Here is a 13,989-nt window from a genome sequence, read left to right as displayed (position 1 = left end):
AACCTAGTGCTCTAAACATGCAGAATGGAAACCAACTTGCTGAGTGATCATGCCATTAGTAATGTATATGAAATATCAGCCCCATCTATGTCCTGTCCAATTCCACAAAGGCAAGAGAATCATGCATCCCACAGTTTGGCTCCAACACTGAAAGCCAGGGGCTGGTGCCTTCCTACAGCAGGATTGGCCAAGTGCTAGGTCCTGGTTAGGACGTGTGTTATCAGGGATGGACAAGTGTTTGTACAGCAGTACAACTGACTATAGAGGCCACCAGGTCCATGGAGGGACAGGGCCAGTCACAGAACCAAAAAGTCTAGGCCACAGGCTGACCAAAGTCTTTGGGTTCCCCAGGGTTGATCTAATCTCTCACTGGATAAGCCCACCAAATCACACTGAGCAGAGCAGGGGCATGGTCACATTTTTATTCTATAAAAACTCTTCCAGGAAAGGATAGGAGAAAAGGGGAAGGAAGAGACAAAGAGGAGGAAGGGGAGGAGAGGGAAGAGAAGGCAAGAGATAAGATACAGAGAGAGCCCGGAAGGAAGACAGAACTGGAGATAGTCAGAGAGAAGACAAAACCAGCACCATTTAGCACTAGTTAACTATTGAGAGGGAGTGAAGATTAAAATCTCTGAGCCAGGCATAGTGGGGCAGCACCCAGGAGGCAGCGGCAGATGGATCTCTGTAAGTTGGAGGCCAGGTGGTCTACAAAGTCATTTCCAGACCAGCTAGGGTTACACAATGAGACCCTGTCTCAACAACAACAAAGAATAAAATTCTATGAATGCACACCAAGGACAAGGGATGTGGCTCACTGAGGGGTGTGGAGGCCTGGTTGGGGAGATGGTGGTGGGAGCCCTGGTTGGGGAGATGGTGGTGGGAGCCCTGGTTGGGGAGATGGCGGTGGGAGCTCTGGTTGGGGAGATGGTGGTGGGAGCTCTGGTTGGGGTTTGGTGGTGGGAGCCCTGGCTGGGGAGATGGTGGTGTTCACTCATTCCCTGGTGATTCAGAGAGGCTGAAGATGTAGGGACAGGCACAGATCAGGCCCTGTGAAGGAGGGACTCCTGGAAACAACACATCATTCCTAACTCAGACCCACCCTGGAGCCAGACCCTGAGGCTTCTCTACCTCTGTCCCATCCCTTGGTTCATCAGCTACAGAACCACAGTTGATAATCACCAACCTCCTCTGATCTCAGGGACACTGAAACCCTCCCTGCTACTCACAACTTCTGCTTTTCCTCCATTACTAACACCCCATGCTCTGAGCCCCTCTGAGCAACATCATGAGCTCCTAACGCCCACATCCCTGTCCTCTTCTGCCCAAACCACCTCTAGCTTGAAAGTCCTGCTCCTCACCAGCTTATTCATCCCCACAACCTGGCCCACCATGTACCATCAGGCCGCAGGCTGTGCATAGGATGAGTCCCACAGTTCTTATAAGACTAGTATATCCCAGCCCTTCCCTTGGGTTCCCTACACGGCATACACCACTCACTGGGTGTCAATCCAGGCCATCAGCCTCTGTTATCCCCAGCTACCCACACCTGAAAATCCATCACTGGATCCCCTTCCTCCAGCTTGATTCCAAACCGCATGACAAGATGCCTCCCCTAAGCAGCTTGACTTCCAGGGAATATCAGGTCTCCCAAGTTGTCATGAGATTCTCCAGAAGCACGCATTCTGTCCGTCCACTACACAAGATGGATATGTCCAGCAGAAAGCAAACCCTGTGAGGATGTGGGTAGCAGGAGCCCGTGAAGAAGGTGAAGGAGGAGAAGGATTGGTGAATGGCAGGGGTGGCTGGCTATCGTGGGAGCTGCTGGGAGATTGGAGGAGCAGACCTGTATCCTGGCGCATCTAGTCAGTTCTTTCTTCATGCCTGGACCTGGCAAAGCCCAACCCTGACCCAAGTAAATCCCAAATGCAGTGGACCAGGAGCCAGGATCCTGCCTTGGCTCACCCAGAATTCTGAGAGCAGACAGACAAACCTCAAGTGGTTTCTACTACAAGATTGCACCCTTTATCAGATCCCTAGATCTGGGTGACAGAGAAGACCAGAATATGCTTCTCTGAGGATTCTGGCATCGCACAGTCAGAACACAATGGATGGGTCTGGTCGTGTGACTACAATTTCTAATTGTTTGCCTTGACGTTCCAACTGGTGACCCCCCAGTTGTCCTAGACCCACGAGGTCCTGTGTCATTCATCTCCCATCCTGCTGGTGGCCGCCAATACTCTTTTGTGGTGGACCAAAATAAAGCCAGAGGCTAATCTGTGAAATAAATATCAAATCTAAAATAACTAGAAGTAGTCCGTGGTGTGTTTTCTGACCATCACAGAATCAAAATTTAAAAAAAAAATCAATGAAAGAAATCTGTCTAGAATTTTTCAAATATGCATAAACAATGCTCTTTTAAGCAAAGAAGAAATAAAATGAGAAATTAGAACATGGCTTGAGATTGCAATTTTAAAAACATAAAAATTATGAGATGTGAGGCTGGCGAGAAGACGCAACAAACCAGAGGATCCTGGTTCAATTCTAGCACGCACATGGCAGCTCATCACCATCTGTAACTCCAATTCCGAAGGGATCTGACTCCCTCTTCTGGCCACCACTGGTAATACATGCAGGTAGTGCAGACCTGCATGCAGATGAGTCCGCACACATAAACATTAGTAAATCTTTAAACATTTTTAATTAATTAATAAGATGCTACAGAAGCAGGAGCTAAGTGAAGATTCCTAATGTCACAAACCTATGCTAGGAAAGCAAATACACCTTAAATCAGTGTGCTCGGCCTCCACCATACAAAATGTAACAAGCAGGCAGTGAGAAAACCAAAGACTGACAGTTGAAGTAGAAACCAGGTAAATGTAAAACGGAGATGAGAATTTATCAAATCAGGTAAGATCAGCAACATGATCATTGATCATGTCAGTGACATTCATAAATCTCTAGCCAGGCTGATGGAGGAAAACCTATGAGATCACATGAACGACTGGGGATGAGGCTGGAATAGTGACGTCATCGGAAACCCCGTGAACGTTGCAGGGTCACTAAGGAAATATTACACGTGATTTTATGCCAATAAACTGACAAGTTAGATGAAGTAGGCAACCTGCTTGAAGACACAAATATAAAATCCAAATTTCTTAAATTTGTAAGCAAATAAATTTCCCCCTCAAAAAATATTTCAGGAGAGATAGCTTTGCTGATTAATCCTACAAAACACTCAAGATAAAAAATACCACACAAGCTGGCTGCTCTTCCTGAGGACCCTGGTTCAATTCTAGCACACGGCTGGCAGGTAGGTCACAAACTCCAATTCCAGAGGATCTGGCACCCTCTTCTGGCGTCTATGGGTAATGCATGTATGTGGTGCAAAGCGCCCACTTTGAGAGACTTGAAAGAGATGCTTCTCTGGCCGTCCTGAGGAAGTATTACTTTTATTCAAAAGCACTGCAAAATAAACTTTAAGCTATATTTCTCGTGACTACAGATGTAAGATTTCTAGGTAACGTTTAGTCTGTAAAACCCATGGGTAGAAGCAAAGCAAAATACACTCTGACCAAGTAAAATTTGTACTAGGCATCCAAAACCAGGTTAACATTTAAAAATCAATCAGCATGTGGGGGGAAGAGGCAGGCAGATCTCTGTGAGTTCAAGGTCTACATAGTGTTCCAAGCCAGCTAGGACTGGCTTCCTGTGTCAAAATAATAAAAAACAAACCAAACAAACAAAAGCCACAGTTCAATCTTGGGGAGCAGAGAGAAGCCTCATTGGTTAAGAGCACATGTACTGCTCTTGCAAAGGACCACAGTTCGTCTCCCATCACCCACAATGGGTGTTTCACAATCGGCTCCAGCTTGAGGGATGCCAGAGTGAGCATCCTCATTTGGCTTCCATGGGCATCTGCAGTCACACATGCCCACACACAGAGCCTGCCCCACAGGTGGCCCATACATATACAGCCTCCCAATTGGACAAGATGGATGAAGCAAAGAAGTGCAGACCGACAGGAGCCGGATGTAGATCGCTCCTGAGAGACACAGCCAGAATACAGCAAATACAGAGGCGAATGCCAGCAGCAAACCACTGAACTGAGAATAGGTCCCCCGTTGAAGGAATCAGAGAAAGAACTGGAAGAGCTTGAAGGTGCTCGAGACCCCAAAAGTACAACAATGTCAAGCAACCAGAGCTTCCAGGGACTAAGCCACTACCTAAAGACTATACATGGACTGACCCTGGACTCTGTCCCCATAGGTAGCAATGAATATCCTAGTAAGAGCACCAGTGGAAGGGGAAGCCCTGGGTCCTGCTAAGACTGAACCCCCAGTGAACTAGACTATGCGGGGAGGGTGGCAATGGGGGGAGGTTTGGGAGGGGAACACCCACAAGGAAGGGGAGGGGGGAGGGTGATGTCTGTCCGGAAACCGGGAAAGGGAATAACACTTGAAATGTATATAAGAAATACTCAAGATAATAAAAATAAAATAAAATAAAATAAAAAAATGGAAAAAAAAGCACTGCAAAATAAACTTTAAGCTATATTTCTCGTGACTACAGATGTAAGATTTCTAGGTAACGTTTAGTCTGTAAAACCCATGGGTAGAAGCAAAGCAAAATACACTCTGACCAAGTAAAATTTGTACTAGGCATCCAAAACCAGGTTAACATTTAAAAATCAATCAGCATGTGGGGGGAAGAGGCAGGCAGATCTCTGTGAGTTCAAGGTCTACATAGTGTTCCAAGCCAGCTAGGACTGGCTTCCTGTGTCAAAATAATAAAAAACAAACCAAACAAACAAAAGCCACAGTTCAATCTTGGGGAGCAGAGAGAAGCCTCATTGGTTAAGAGCACATGTACTGCTCTTGCAAAGGACCACAGTTCGTCTCCCATCACCCACAATGGGTGTTTCACAATCGGCTCCAGCTTGAGGGATGCCAGAGTGAGCATCCTCATTTGGCTTCCATGGGCATCTGCAGTCACACATGCCCACACACAGACACATAGTTTAAAACTGTTTAAATATCAGAACTAATCAATGCAATTCACCAGTGTAATAAAATTTAAAAGACAAACGCTTTGATTGTCTCATTAGGTGCCTAAAAAGAGAGAAAATATACCATCCCTGCCTGAAAAAAAATAACCCTGTGCAAAGTAAGATCACACAAGATGCTCTTCCTACAGGAAGCCTGGCTGCCTCCACACTTGAGAGGAGAGTCGGAACACTTTCGCCAAAGAGCAGTGCAGTGCTGTGCGCCCCACCCTCCTCAGCTCTGCACTGACAGCTTCCTGACAGTCCTGGAAGGCAGCAAAAGGACTTCTCGTGGCTGACGTGATGTAGAAACTCTAACAGAATCCAAAATAAGCTAGAAGAGGTAAAGACTGCTGAGCAAGTTTGCAGAACACAAGGCAGATGCTCAAAATTCAAATATGCCCACATGCCACCAACAATGTTTAACTATTGGGGGTAGAATCAAAATCATAAAGTAGCTAAGTGTAAGTCTTCCAAAGACATTTGAAAACTACAATGAAACCTATTTCATATACCAACTTGCTTCTAATTTCTAATTGCTTTGTTAAATTTAATTTCACATGATTCTTTAATTTGCTGAGAATGACGGAGAAGAGCTTCAGGGAAGGAGAATGAGCTGCGTTCTTGATCAAAAGTCTCATAATAGATTCTGGCACACATGAGTTTCTGGCATAACCACAACATCAATCAAAATCCTATCAAACTCCCCTCAGAAAACCCTGGAAGTTCTCATGGAAAGCGGAGAGCATGTGCTGTTGCAAACACCTGAAAAGCAGCAACAAAGTCCCAGGACCTTTCTGAGCGTTCTGAGACTTATTAGGAAGTCGATGACCGAGGTAGTGAGGCTGGCTAAGGAAAGAGAAATGAATCTCAGCCATGCAAAGACAGCACACAGACCACACCAACAAAGCCAGTCACTTGGGCAGAGGCTCAAAGGCATTCAGTATACAAAGGAGCTTCTTTTTCCAATAAATCATACTGTAAAAATCAATGAATGCCCAGACTTCAAAAAACTGGGCTTTGAGGGGCTGGAGAGATGGCTCAGTGGTTAAGGGCACTAACCGCTCTTCCAGAAGTCCTAAGTTCAATTCCCAGCACCCACATGGCAGTTCATAGCCACCTATAACTTCATATTCCCTGGGCACATAGGTGGCAAGTGGGTGGCATATATTCAGACTAAATACTCAGACAACAAAATAGGTATATTTGGGCTGGAGAGATGGCTCAGCAGTTAAGAGCTCGGACTGCTCTTCCAGAGGTCCTGAGTTCAATTCCCAGCAACCACACGGTGGCTCACAACCATCTGTAATGACTGCACTCTAGCATATAAAATAAATATTTTTTTTAAAAAAAGGGCCCTGACATCTCACATCACCTACAGATATAATTCAAACTAGATCACAGGGTTTGGAGCACAGCTTTGCCATAAAGCATCCCCAAAGAATTAGCAGACATTAAAGTTATGATAGGTCATGATGTCTAGTGCCTTTAACCTCAGTAGTTTGGGAGGCTGAGGCAGGAGGAATACTGTTAGTTTAAGGCCAGCCTGGGCTATAGAGTGAGTTTCAGGCCAGTCTGGATTACATCATAAGACCTCGTCTCCAAAAGGGGGTAAGGGTAGGAGAAGGGAATTGAAGAAATGGCTCAGCAGGACCCAAGTTCAATTCCCAGTACCCATGTCAGGTGACGCACAATCACCTGTAACTCGACCTTCTAGCCCCCGTGGGCACATATCTATGCACACATATTTTTTAAATCGTTTATATTTTTTTTTTAGAAAAATGTGATCATAGACCTAAATGTAAAGTCTAAACTTCCAACAGAAAATATGTACGGAAAAAGATTGTACCTTCAGTTAAGCAGAGCCCAACAACAGCACAAATATCCCAAGCATTTTTAAATGTACAGCTTGAATGAGCATTTTACAAAGAACACGGAGACGTGAGCCCATGATCATGTGGTGAACATCTCCAACATCCCGAGTCGTTAAGGAACAGCAAGTTAAAATCACAGTGAGAAACCACTACACACGATGGCTGAGACGACAGCCTGGCCATTCAAGTAGACCCGGGGTCTCACAGTACGTCCGTAAGAACACAGAGCAACCCCCTGGCAAATGAGTGGGCGCTTTTAAATCTTTAACATACGCCTATGATGTTGTACAGCCGTTTTTCTCATAAGAAACAGGAAAACGTACGGCCTTGTAAAGATGTGCGCCTTTCCATAGCAGCTTCATAGAGAGTAACCAAAGAGTGGAGAAAACTCAGACGTCCGCCATTAGCGGGCTGGAGACGTGAAGTATGACGCGTCTGTACCCCGAGCCACTCGTGGAGCCTGGAATGGGTGGAGCACTGAGCCATAAAAGAACGGATCATTGATTCACACAGAGACGAAACCAAGATCACTGCTGAAGGAGGAAGTAACTGAATGGAAGAGCACGTAGCGTGTGATGTCATCGATTTAAAATTTAGGAGGTACGAAGCAGTCAGTGAGACAGATTAGCAGCTCCCTGTGGCGGTTTGCGGGAAGGCGACAGGAAGGCTGAGGACCCATCTTTCCAGCCAGGATACACACGCCTCATCATCGTAATTTTAATGACGGTGCCACTGGTGGGACTTCCATTACATGTAATTTACAGTTCTATTTTTATTTAAAAGCTCAAATAACCACAGAGAAGCAGCCGGATGAAAAAGCAGAAGATGAAAACATTTTAGTGTCCACCCTGTGGTAGAAAGGAATGCCTTCCAGAGACGCCCAAAGTTGAAAATAGATATTATCTGACAGACCTTCTCCAGGAAAGTTTTGTCCTGAAATATAGAAACGTTTCGCAGTGGGTGAAAATATTCCAAAATGGATACAAAACAAGTTCACAGACTCCTGGAGGCATTTGGTCCTCAGCAAAAAGAACAGGATCTCATTTGGAATGCAGAGGTTCCAGGGTGCAGAAACCTCATGTTTGGAGGAGATTGCATTTGAGACCAGAGGGGAAACCAGCTCTTTGTCCAATGCCAGAGCTTAGCCACATCGTCCAGGAGCTGCCCCAAGGGCACAGTGACCCAGCAACCACAAAGTGGCTCACAACTATCTGTAATGAGATCCCATGCCCTCCTCTGATGTATCTGAAGACAAATAAAATAAATAAATCTTTTTTAAAAGTTGGTATTGGAATTTAAAAAAAAACTGCACCCACCTTAAAGGAAATTAGATTATCGAAAATAGAAGTACAAACATCTCTATTTCCACAAACACCATAAAAGACATCAAAGCAAGGCACAAACTAGAGACAACATTTAACTGACAAAAAGCTGAGGGCTTAGGGCTTAGGAAGATACAATTACCTCTGCAGATCAGCAGAGGGCATCAGTTAGAAAATGGCAATTCACAGAAGATGATGGCAAAAGGTCAACTGAAACTCCCAAGGTCCTCAGCATCACTGACAATCAAGGAATTATGAATGAAACTGTGAAAAGATACTGTGACCAAAAAAGTGACAAGGACATTTCCTCTCAGACACAGGGGTGTAGCCAGTGATCTTCAGGAGGTGGTTGGGTTCTGCAAACATTAGTGAGCATAGCCCTTGCCCTGAAGGGCTCCCAAACAAGAGGCCATCTACCCTATGCAGCCTCAGGCACCAGGCACAAGAGCATTTGGTCACAGCGCCTGTGCAGACAACCCTGAAACAGGGCAAGTGTCAAGAAATAGACACATTGTATCAATGAAGAGCTCGGACACTGATTCAAGATCAGTGACACCTGGAGATCAACCCACAGGCCTAGCACTGAGGGAAAGAAGCTACATAGCACAGATACACTTTGACTCACAAGAACCTGGGAGCAAGCAGCTCCACCACAAAGGCTACAGCTGCCTAAACAGAAGTGCTGCGCGAGTCCAGATATGGTCCTGAACTCTGCCCCCACACATAACTCCTCTGTGAGGTAACCTGATACTCATACACCTAGAGCTGAAATCTGGTTCTTCACACCAGATTCTTGGACATGCTACGACACGGCACTGGCTGGCTCCTGTTAGGGGCTGTTGCTCCAGGAAGTACTTGAGGGTGCAGAAGTGTCCTGGTGAAAGGCCCTGGGAGCAGCACAGCTGCCTCTACCCCAGCCTATGCCCAGAGGCCACGTTAGAGAGGAAGCCAGGAGAGGGTAACCTAGGAAACACTCTACAGAATCCAAAGAAATAATCAGATGTTCTTACTGTGAGTCTATACCCTTGGAGACAGTTTGCCGTGCAGCAGGAAAGAATACAGATGTGTAAAACATAAAACCAGGCAAAGCGTACTGTAGACACCAGATGGATGGATAAGTATGAAAGAGGAAAAGAATGTGTTTGGAGCCGTTGGGTGATAGCTGCACCATTACCTTTCCCATTTACTATTCCATTAATTACATTTATTTTTGGGGGGGCTGGAGCTTGTGTTTGGCTACTCTGTAGTTCTTTTTTCCTTCACCATCCTCCACCCTTTTAACCCCCTAACACTAGGTAGAAGAGAGAAAAGGATATAGGGGAAAGGAACAACATTATCATTAGACTACATCCTGTTAACTAGGGGCATCGAGTTCAGTTTTATCTTTGCCATCGGAATACCTGATTTCTTGTTGTTGTTTCTTCTTTGTGCACGACGACTGAACCAACCATGACCATTAGCAAACAACCCGCCTCCTCTCTCAGGGCCCTAGTGTTGACAAACCCTCCGAAAAGTCTCTGGAATTCTAAATGTCACACAGTCACAGAAACTACCTGCACCCCTGCTAGAGCACAAGGCAAATCATAGTCTGCTGCTGTGGACGGTCTGAAGCAGCCCCATATTCCCACACCTGGGATTAATGTTCCCATAATATTTTTGTGTTTTATAATGAAACTAAGATGCTCCCTCCAGGGAGTGGGGAGGACACCTGTGTCACACTGTACACACTGAATCTGGAACACATCTTGCAGAAATAGGTTCTCCCTTTGTTCCAGGAATCGAACTGAGGCCATCAGCCCCTTTACCTTCCAAGCCACGTCAGGGACCCTCTTTGTGATGCCTGTCATTGCATCTCTGTGCTCCTACCAGGATGCTGCCTTTCACCCATCGTCCTTCTCCCCGATTCAATGCTCAGTTATAGTCTCTATCAAACCTACTCATTTCACTCCTTATTTCAACTTCTGAGGGTTTCAGTTCTATAATTTTCAAAGGTATGAAGTCTTTTTTTAATTTTTGGGTTTGTTTCCAGTGCTATGCCAAGTTTTTCAATTCCCCGTTCAACCTCCCACCTGTGTTCTATGCATATGTATCAAATTCCCTCTGATCAGTCGATGGTGGGAGCCTGGTCCTGCCACTGTTTTCTTAATGTTAGGTGTGTCGGTTATTTTGATGGTGTTGGGCATGACTTATGTACTTTTAATAGACCACATGGCAAAACAAATATTATCTGATAGATGTAAGGAAATTTTCCATTTAAAAATACAGTATATATATACATATACACACATGTACAGATATACATAAATATGCAAATACAGTCACATAGAAATACACATATACATATGCTTTGTTCTCAATAACATAGACAAACCCCAGCTTCAAATCTAAAACAGAAAGATGGCTCAGCAGTTAAGAGCATTGACTGCTCTTCCAGAGGTCCTGAGTTCAATACCCAGCAACCATATGGTGGCTCCCGACCATCTGTAATGGGATCCAATGCCCTCTTCTGATATTTCTGAAGATATCATGACAGTGTACTCATGCATATAGAAAATTAATTAATCAAAATCTAAAATCAATCATAATCAAAATGCTCAGTTTCTGAAAGGGCACACAGAAAATTATATGCAGGGTTTTTAAACCATGATGTGGCTCACCTTATAGCCTATTTATTTAAAGAGGCAGAAGCTTTCCAAATACAAGGTATCACATTTCAATTGTGTCATGCAATTGTTTCAGAATATTCTTGGTTAAATTGACACATTATGGATTTAGCTAACAGTGTCTCCATAAATGCTTGCCAATCTTTATAAAAATCAAATGTTTCTTCTTCCCCAACAAACCCTTTGTGAGCAGCAGCTCAGTGCTTGGCTTGCCTAAAGGTAGACACATAATTTGACACGAAGGGAATCCCAACAGTTTACTCTCTCCAGTTGGTGTATTCCAACTAATATCACAGACAATAGGCATGTTTTATTATTTGAGGCTCTAAATGTATTATCATCCTCTAGAGAAGGCTCCTCCTGGCTCCTGGACAGTGACTATGGCAGATCACTGACAGGCCCAAATCCCCAAGGACCTTCAGCAGCTGAGGCAACTCAGGGCTGGCCCTCTTGAAAGGCTGATCAAATTCCAGCTCGCCCTCTCTCTAGAGGCATACCCCTCCTTGTCAAGACCAGTCCTAGGTAACCACAGGTTCTAAAGCCAAGTTTCCACCTTTGTCACTTGTCTCTGGCAGTCAGCAGTCACCTCCAGGGGAAAAGCAGCCCCCAGCTTAGGCTTCCCTGTTAGGGCTTCTCTCTTGTATTCTTGCTCCTTAGAACACACTATAACTGGAAGCTTCCCAGACCTTCAAGAAGATGGGCTTTGGTGGATGCTACCGGATCTTCTAGATTTCTCCACATGGGACAATCAATCATTTGATTATAAAAGAAGGACTGCAGCATGCCTACTGATGAACTCTAAATGTTTTTATTGCAAATCCACTTTGAACCACTGAAGAGACACCCTGAGGTAGAGCATCATGCTCCATTGTATAGAGAGCATTAGCACCAAACTGTCCCTGTGCTGGGAACAGCAACAGCTGACTATCCATCCGGGGCCTCACATGGGAGAAGCCTCCGCTGTCTTGGCACCACTAACAACAGCAGCAACTCCCACCCACCGTGTTGATGTGGGGGCTGAGGGAGTGTGTGTACTATGAGGATTAAATAAGACTTACACATTGGGGTAACTGATGGGCAAAAGCTGTTTGCACTTCGTGTTACTATACTGCCATTCCCTCCATGGCTACCTGGATCCTTTTCTTCCTGGTCTACAGAATAACAGTCACCCCTGTGACCTTAAGGTGAACGTCGTGTACATGAAAGTTACTATGGAGTACCGAGTAATCACGGTGTTTCCAGCACAGGTAAGGGCTGTGTGGAAGACAGACTGCCTGGGCTGTTATCACGCAGCTCTGACAACTCCATCTTGGTTGCACGTTGCTCAGACAGCACTGTGTCTCACTCCCATGCTTAAAGCAAGGACGACACTAGCACCAATTCAGAGGAATCACGAGGATATAATAGGCAAATGCCGCAAGTCAAGCCACCAGAGAGCCCACCCTCCAAGTATGCTCTATGTGAAGTCAGTCTGCAGAAGGGTTGAGAGGCTGATGTACAACTTACCTTCTTCTGTTATTTGAAAGCATTCTGGGTATTGAGAGAACATGTATTTCTTAGAAGAAAATGAGTGATCCAGGAGGGAGGTGGCCAACACAGGGTGTTTGGATCTGCCGGTCTACAGCGGGGTTCAGATCCTGTCGCTAAGGGGCCTCTTAGCCGTGAGGCTGACACCGCTCATATGCATAGCTTGAGGGCTGAGCATTCCTGAGAGGCCACAGCAGCTGCGGTTCCAGCTCATCAGTCCTTGGAGTGGCACTGGAGGTGTCACAGTTCGGCCTCTGCTTCCAAGTGTTCTTGTCAGCCTGCGGCTTTGATCCATCACATGACCCAGTACCCGCTTTCTTGGGTCTCTAAACTTTGAGCAGCTCCCACCGGACTCTGTGCAGGGACAGCATGTTCCTGACCAACAGGAAGTCCACAGACGTGCCTCAAGGAGAGGCTCAGAGCTGCAAATGTTTCCATTTGCCACTTGCAATGTTGTTCTCTTGCCGTTTGCGCAGTCCCCAACCTCACCATGAGAAGAGACCACCAGACCAGTAGACCCAAGGACACAAATAACCTGAAAATCAGGAAAGAGAAAGACTACAGCGGAGAGCAGCCTACTCTGCCCTGTAGGCACCCAGTGAGACCAGAGCTACCAAGATGTGGCCAAGCAGCCATGTGGTAGCCTATGGCCTGCGAAGGAAATAGGGGGATTTCATCCTACGTGATCAAAATGGCATCTTTTCACCATCCCAGTTCCTATAAATGTATTATTGGCATGTGATAAGATTCACTCTGTGAGGTGTATGGTGTGGTGAACTCTGACCCACTGTGTAAAATAGTGTTAGGTCTGTAGTCAAATCAGGACTTCCCTAGATCCTACAGTTTCCTCTAGCTGGGCACCCAGTTTCCTCTACTCACGAGCTCTGCCCTGCTTCTCCCCACCCCCATCTTCCTCTTCAAATACAAAGAGACTGACACAGCGCCCTGCCTGTTTCATTTAACAGGCTCTTTACGTCTCACCTGTATGGTGAGTGACACACTCACAGGCTGAGGACTGAGACTAAATTTGGCTTGCAGATATGATGACTAATGTGTTAATCAACCCATCTGTCACTCTATGGTATAGACATTGCACACCATAAACACACATCTATATCATTGTGAGTTAAAATACAATCTAAGGGCTGGAGAGATGGTTCGGTGGTTAAGAACCCCTGACTGCTCTTCCAAAAATCCTGTGTGCAATTCCCAGCATAACCTGCTTCACAACCACCGATTTCTCTTCTGGTGTATCTGAAGGCAGCTACAATGTACTCACATACACAAAATAAATAAGTAAATCTAAAATACAACTTTAAAAAAAAGCTCGCTGTCTTTGCACAGAAGGACACAGAGCTTCATTTTACCCGAATGAATACCTGACCGTGGAGTTGCTGGGTCATATTAAGTTTTGTGTTTAAAGTTGTGAGACATTTCCATACTGTATTTCCAAAGTCAACCACTAGGGGTAGAAACAGTTTGTACATCCAGCCCACTTAAGGACTGGAAGACATATCTATCATCACAAAGTGGAGTGTATAAGCCGATATCTGCACAGCATC

The sequence above is a fragment of the Rattus norvegicus genome, chromosome 1 (genome assembly GCF_036323735.1).
Source record: "Rattus norvegicus strain BN/NHsdMcwi chromosome 1, GRCr8, whole genome shotgun sequence".
NCBI classification, from domain to species: Eukaryota; Metazoa; Chordata; class Mammalia; order Rodentia; family Muridae; genus Rattus; species Rattus norvegicus.
This window is presented reverse-complemented; position numbering follows the sequence as displayed.